Source organism: Oxyura jamaicensis, chromosome 1 (genome assembly GCF_011077185.1).
Source record: "Oxyura jamaicensis isolate SHBP4307 breed ruddy duck chromosome 1, BPBGC_Ojam_1.0, whole genome shotgun sequence".
Taxonomy (NCBI): Eukaryota; Metazoa; Chordata; class Aves; order Anseriformes; family Anatidae; genus Oxyura; species Oxyura jamaicensis.
In genome coordinates, this window is record NC_048893.1 from 57,495,435 (window position 1) to 57,503,005 (window position 7,571).

Below are 7,571 nucleotides of genomic sequence, written 5' to 3' on the forward strand. Positions count from 1 at the left end.
CCATGAAGCCTGCAGGAGGCTTACTCCTTGTGTGCTTGTGGCTCACACTACCTCCAACCTCCTTCACATTTCTCTTCTGATGTATGTGTGGACACCATGGGAGGGAGGAGCAGCAGGGTCCTGCTTGCTGCTAGGAGTTGATCTCCTGGGGCTTGCCCTATCTGGGTGTTGGAGGTGTCTGCCTACTGATGCCATTTCTCTGTGCTCGTGCTGTGCTCATCAGCAGTTTGCTCTGTGCTGATGCCCTGCCCAGCAGTGCACAGAGTGGCTCTTTGGCTGGGAGCCTGCCTCCCTTCCGTGATTACTTTCTGCCACTGCATCTTGTGCTGCATCCTGTGGTACTGCAGGTCCACTCCTTCCCCCTTTCTCCAATGCTGGGAGTGATTGCCAGCATTTCTAACCATCTTCTATAGGTTTGCTGACCTCAGAGGTAGGAGAAGTTGGCCACCATTGCCTGAGGATGGCAAAGAGGTGGAGGAGAATGAAGCTAAAAATTTGTCAGCAGAAAGCTTAAAATGCTGTCAGGCTCATCCATGGGTGTACATCTGTCTGGAAAGTTACTTGGAAGCTCAGGTCCAACTTCAAATCATTGAGCATGAAATATCTGTGAGGATCACATGAAACTTTTGGGGTCATCTGAGTGGCAGTTCTGCCAGTGAAAGACGTGAAAGAGAAAGCTTGGCTTCTGGTTTTGGCAGTGCTTCAAGTTTAACAAGATAGGAGCCACTCCAAGTCTCCTTGCTCTATCAGGCCCTCAGATGGGCAAAACAGCTTGATACACATTAGAGTAACCTAAAACCTGTGTTTGCTCTGAAAGTTAAAACAGGATGAAGCAAAATGTCTGACACTGCCAGTTCCTGAACCTCTTGGGTCAGCAATTCCAGATGCAGTTTCTGCCTTGTGGAGGAATATGCATAGATATTGCTTAGAAACTTCAAATAAGTCTCGGGTCTTTGAAGAATACTATCGGAAAGACTGAAAAGGTTATCAGTAACAATTGTCCTTTTGCTTGTAGACCAACAGTCTGACATTATCTCCTGTACTGCCTGACAGCTATTGCCATCCAATGGCCAAACAGCAGTGCACATGGCAAGGACTGTGGGCTTTGGGTCAGCCCTTCACTGGGACACCCCTGAAGGTGCAAACGAGAAGCTCTCCAGCACAGCGAGACTTTGAAGAATGTGCTTAGATATTATTGACATTGCCTCACTCGGGGAGAAACCCTCCATCTCCCTCTTGCAGGCCCTTGGCAGGGCAGGGAGGGGAGCCCCACGGTGCTGCTGCCTGGGCCGTGTTTGTCCTGGATGTGACATGGGACTTTGCTCTCCCGCGCTGTCCCTTGGGTGCCTTTCAGGAGCGCCGCATTCGCTTCTCAGAGTGCACATGTGAATTATTGTTTACTCAATAACAAATCAAACAAATTCCATCTCCTTTTCAAAGCAAACCGCAATGATAAAAGAGGGTTGATTTCCAGTATTATTAGTGTTGATGAATGTCTTCACTTCACTTGACTGTCTTTATTTCACGTACAGGTGGCTTTTTTTTTTTTTCTTTTTTATTTTTTTTTTTTTTTTTTTCCATTTAGAAATGTCATCACCACTTAATTAGCAATGCATTGTTACCTGAAAGTAAAAGCAAGCCTATCTTAGGCCATATGGCAGGGGTTTAATCTGCCCTGTCATGGTATAATCCTGTCGAAATGGCTTCCCTTTTCAGTCAAAACTGCATTTCACACTTTACTAATATAGAGCCTTTCCTTTCCTGTTCAGGAGTAATACAGCCCTGCCTGTTCAGCAAGTGTAAATTAAAATAGCTCCCAGCTCCAACCAACAGCAGGAGGGGAGAGAGGGTGGAGGGTGGAAGGGAGGATGGCCCAATCCTAAAAGGCAAATGTGGGCTCCTTCTGTGAACGGTTTTGGTGAAACTGGACCAAGTGAGCTTGGGGTCTGCTTCAGAAGACTGTCACCATCCCTACCACTAAGGCCTATGCCTTAGTGGGGCTGGCTATAAGAATTTTTGTAATTCTTATCTGTCCTTCCCCATTGCCATTGGTAATCCCGCGTTAAGAGTTTATGAAAGCAGAAAGCAACTTGTTGCTGTGAAGTTTTAGGGGAAATGAAGCTCTTCTGCAAAAAAACAAACAAACAAACAAACAAACAAACAAACAAAACTGTGTTTGTTCCTTTCTTGGAGGTTAGGTGAAGAGCAACAACAGGATTGAATCCTGTTCAGAATGGGCCAAAAGGAAAAATAGATTATCTGTCCCCTAGAAAGTTTGCCAGGATATTAATGTGCACTGGCTCTTCCCATAGCCCTGCACAAGAGCAGAGTACAGATTTCAGTGATCCCATTTCACCAACTTTCTCATATTCTCCCATTGCAGCATATCAGAAGACACTTGTGAGGAACTGCTCATGGCATCTGTCTTACATTTGTGGTTCTCAGGCTAAAATAGATTGAGACAAGACCAAATCACGTCTGTTAATGAATCTAGGTATTTTCAACCCAGGACCAGTATCTTGTCACAAAAAGCAGCTTTCCTTTATTTAGTTCCTTCCTTCCCTGCATTTTAAATCAGCCTTTCCCTCTTCAATTAGTATAATAGCAGCCAGGTATCAGGGTAGAGGGAGAAAAGGGACCCCATGAAACTTCTTCTCCTCTCCTACCAGCTGCCTGGGTTTGCCCAGGACAAAAGTATGAGAGCTGGTACCTGGGGATTGCCCTGCCTTTTCTTACATCCTTCTATGGATACATCTGGCTCCAAGCAGCAGGAAATGCTGAAAGGGACAGCAAGCTCCATACTACTCAGATAAATTTTGCTTCTCCAGGGTGTGTGTGGAATGGAGAGCTTCCGTCCCTAAAGCCAGAGCTCCTTCCCCATGGGATAAGTAGGAACCACAAAGCACTCTGACCATGAGCAAAGACTGACTTGTCTATTTTTGCATGCTGTCTGAGCTGTGCAGTGTCCCTTTACAGTTATAACCTCCAAGAACATCTCAGAAGGGGTGTGGAGATAGTCTATTCTTCAGTCACTTAATATTTTGCTGTATTTTTTTTCAACCCACAGGTGACACAATGCCTACGCTACACAGTGCTCTTCCCCGCCCTCCATCCCCCAGCAAAGGGCTGCCTATAGAAGCTGCACAGTACTGACCTGGTCGTTACTGGGTATAACCATACACACGTATGTGCACTGGGACAACAAAGGCAACAAGGGCAAAAAACAGATTCAAGCGATGGCCTGGAAAATTGCTTACAGAAAGAAAAGGCACAGAGCTCTCTTGTAGTTTATATTCTGGGGAAAATCCATGCTTTGGCCAGGAAAATCAAAGCCTAGATGTCCACTTACAGGCAGTGTAAGGGGGTAGTGGTGGTGGTGATTTCAAGTAACTCAGTAGGTATTGCACTAGGGAAAAAGATTTGAGCATGTGGGTAGTGGGTCTGGTGTGCATTTTTAATCTGTTTTCCTAAAAAAGGGGAAGATACCTCTGGTGCTGTCCAGCTGAGGATCAGCCACACCTGGCATCTTCATGGCCACAAGTGTGGAAGCTTGGATGTGGGACTGTGGGGGCAGCAGAACGCAAAGGGGGCTGAGAGCTCTGCAGTGCTTTGCAGGAGCAATGAGGGGAAGGGCTGAAGATGCCGAGAGATGATGCAAGTGTGCATTATGGTCCTGAAATGTCATTTGGGTGCATGAAACAGGGAGAAATACCTGGAAGGAGCATCCAGCTGCAGTTTCTTTTCACTTCTTTTTCCAGCTTTCGGCTGAACTGCAAAGCCGAGGGAGCCTGCTAAGAGCCTGGGCCTGTCCATTTGTCTCTCCCCCTACTTCTCTGTCCCTAACCCCCCTCCCTCTCCCCTCCCGCAGCTCCGGAGGGTGGAGGTGCGATTCGCTATGCCAGTTTTTTATTTCCAGCATGCTTGACAGGCTGGGCGAGGAAGGCGTTAATGTTTTCTGACAGGCCCCCTCTAATTGTTGGAGCTTTTCTTCTCTGCCTTTTCTGTGAAATTCTGACTTAGGCGAGCAGCATAACAAAATGCTCTGGCATTGAAATGTGCGCTTGCACTACACTGGGCTCGGGGAAACAGCATTATTCATGAAGATTTTCAGCTGTTTTTGTCTTTTAACTAACCTTTGAGTTTGATCAGAGGCTAGCCGGGCTCCCTTTCTCAAAAGGCGGTCTTGGCAACCCGACAATGGAGCCAAACTGTTTTCCCTGTTAAAGAGATAACTATGCCGTTGAGTTGGTACATGGGGGAAATTAATCTTCAGGCGCATACAAATGATAGGTTTACCTCGGTCTGCAATCGCCTGCATGGGATTATTAATAGGACGCGGGTAAGGAGCAGGAAAAATTCAGTCTGGGGCAGGGAACTTGGGGGAAGAAGAAACAACAACAACAAAAATCCCAACCCCAAACCCATCATCCCTTTTGATTGCATAAAGCCTGCGATTGATTCCTCACCACTTGCCTTTTGCAGCAGGAATTAGCTGTGCATTGTGCGGGCTGACACGCTAAAAGCGAGCCCGCTTGGGAGCAAGAAGTTGCTGCGCGCTGGGATGGAGCGGGGTGGCGGCCGGGGGCGGGGGGCTCTCCCCGCTCCCCTTTGCAAGGGGCGGAGGTGTTGGGGGGGGGGGATGCAGAGAATGCCCCCTGCCCTTCAAGGCGAGCTAATCCCTGAATGCACTGAGTAACAGGCGCTGCATTATGGAGCCAGCCCCAGTCCCCTCGGCGCTGCAGCGCCTGCCTGCCCTTTGGCAGGTGCCCGCTTACCGGGGGGAAAAACAACAAAAAAATGGAAAGTAAAGTTTTATAAAAGGCTCCCCAAGGGTCGAGGAGGGGGTCGTAGGGCTGGGCGTGGCTTCCCCCAGGTTCTACCTGAGTGCCGGGAGCTCCTTAGGGCACGGATGCTCCACGAGGCTGCGCGGGGACCCCAAAAACTGGGAGCGGGGCTGGTTTGGGGAGAGGGCGAAAAACCCCTCGGGGGAGGGAGCTGGTTGTTAACGGGGCGCCTCTCCGGCATTGGGATAAATCAATAGATAGGTGCATCAATAAATAGGCGGCCCCGCAACCTCCATCTGCAGCCCCCCCTCCTCGCTTTCCCCTGACCCCCCCTCCCCGCCCCACATAGCTCTAAAACTTATAGTGCGCCCAAAGAAGTCCCTGATTTATGGAGTTTCCTAATGCTAACTGAATACTGTCTGTCAGGCAGCGCTGAAAGGCTCTCCGCACTAATACAAGAAAAGGCTTTGTGTTGCTAAGCGATTAGAGCAGATGTAATGAGATTTACCCCAATCCTGCTTTGCCCTTTCCCTATCTTCAGTAAAATTGTGTGTGTGTGTTTTCTTTCTTTCTTTCTTTTGGGGAGGGGGCTGAGGGGAAAAAGGGAGGGAGGAGGTGGTGAATTTCTGAGCCTGCCTTATACATTGTAGCGAACAACAGCGTAACTTTGCCTTTAGTTTAATGAGTCTGGATATTTACTATTCAGAAGTGAGCAAAAAAGAACACCTGTCTACACAAGGAAGAGAAATTTCGCCTTTGTAACAGAATGAAACATTATCCTAATGTTATATTCATAGCTATAAATTACTCGCTGCACTTTCTTTGCATACCTTATCTGCACACTTGCAAAAGTGGGTAAATAAAAAGGAGATGCTGTAAAGGGAGAGCGGATGGAGGCATATAACGGTTATTATTTTCATAACTAAACATTACTTCCATGAGCAGTTAAAACAACGAGTGTTTGTGCTGCGGCAAGAAGGGAATCCATGACCCCAGTCGCCGTCCCCTATTCCCCTGGTTAAATCCCATATGGATCATTTCGGGCCGGGGGGGAGAAGACAAGGAGGCAAAGGGAATCTACTTTCTGGGCGATGCGGAGAGGCCTGTACACTGACATGTGCGAGGATGTTTGTGCATCTGTGCCCGCACGACGTGCGTGTGTGCACACTGATTTACAGGCGTACAGCCCCAAAACCCGGGTGGTGCACCGAAGTTTTTCCCTCCTCTTTTCCAAACCAGCGCATCCCTTGCAACTCGGTGGCACACAACTCTGTACAGCACACACTGGCTCTCCCCGTTCTTTGCTTTTTTTTTTTTTTTTTTTTTTTTTTTGTAAGATGCATTTTGCGCTTCGCTTTCCGCTTGGCTTGGTGCACGCAAACTGAATTTGCAAGTGATGCAGGAGCCAGGCGCAAAGGAGGAGGCGAATTCTGGTCACGTCCTTGCTAACTGACAACAAGCAGGCTAGCCAAAAAAAAAAAAGGGGGGGGGGGTCCAATTTCTTTTTGAATCTTGGTAATTGGGTACTTTTACACGCAGATCACGCTATTTGGGTAGAATAACAAGCTTAGAAAGACCAGTGTCTCTGAGCTGCCACCCATTTCTACTACTTTATTTATTTATTTCATTTCATCTCCCCCCTCGCCGCTCGCTTCCCGTCTTCCCCTGACGGTTTTATTTATCCAGCCGCTATCTTCGCAGAGGCAACAAAGTCGCCCGTGTTATTGGCGGCGGCGGCTGCGCCTTCCCCCGTGTTTTCGTGCCCCGCCGGGGAAGAGCTGCGGAGGACGGGGTCAGGGCGCCCTCTCTTTAGGACCTGGTCTTTTGGGGGAATTCTTTAATGTGCAGTGATTTCGGGGAGGACAATGCAATCATTAATCACCCCCTCGCCTTTTGATTTGGATACACGTTTGTAACCCAGAAGGGCAAGAAAACAATGGTGATACGGCGAGATCTTTGCATATTTATATAGAGATAGATAAAGATATATATGTTACATCCATCAGGTACAAACACTTCATATGCAACTCAGCTCTGGCATAACATCATTTAACATTTTGTCCTTACATTCATTGTTGTCAATGGCAGAAAGGAAAAAAAATAATTACATGCAGCAGGCAGCTGATCATTTTAATTAAAAAAAGTTTTATTACGAAACTAGTTTGTATAAAACAGGGTTATACAGGACCTTTGTAAGTTTGTAATAAAACAGTAAGAAAAGGCAGTGGCATAAGGGATTTTTTGTTTGCTTCTTTCTTTTTTTCTTTTTTTTTTTTTCAAAAGGCAGCATATAAAAACAAATGGCTACCATTTTGCGTTTGGACAATAGCTGCATAAACTTTGTTCACTTTGAACATTGTTTAATAACATTATTAATACATTAACAAAGTTTCTATAAAGTAAGACACGTTGGTGCTAAAGTACATCTGGAGGAAATCCAAGTCCTTTACAAAACCACATACAAAAATGGCAGTTGTAAGGTAATGTCGACTACACGTCTAAACATGAAGAGGTAATAAGCATTACATATTAAAAAAAGTATCAAGATATACACATTTTAAACCATTTGTACAAAACCTCTATAAATCTCTCTCTTATGTACAAAAATAGCTTAATATATCCCTAAACTGGTTAGGGTGGATACAAATAGATTTTCTTATAATAAAAAAATTCACAAAGAAAAAAAAAAAAAAAAAAGATTGGAAGCATCCTATAATGGAAACGAGAGGAAAAGCTGGGTGGGGGGGGGAGAGGTGGGAGGGGTGGGCGTGTGGTCGGTGTCTGTGA

At 46.5% G+C, this 7,571-nt stretch overlaps 1 long non-coding RNA gene across 1 annotated transcript; it reads left to right on the top strand.

Annotated features, from left to right (window-relative positions):
* The first annotated feature begins 2,180 nt into the window (after positions 1-2,180).
* Positions 2,181-4,391, top strand: LOC118175503. The gene is made up of 2 exons (XR_004754997.1): positions 2,181-3,146; positions 3,616-4,391. It is a non-coding gene; the product is annotated as an uncharacterized LOC118175503 (long non-coding RNA).
* Positions 4,392-7,571: the final 3,180 nt, after the last annotated feature.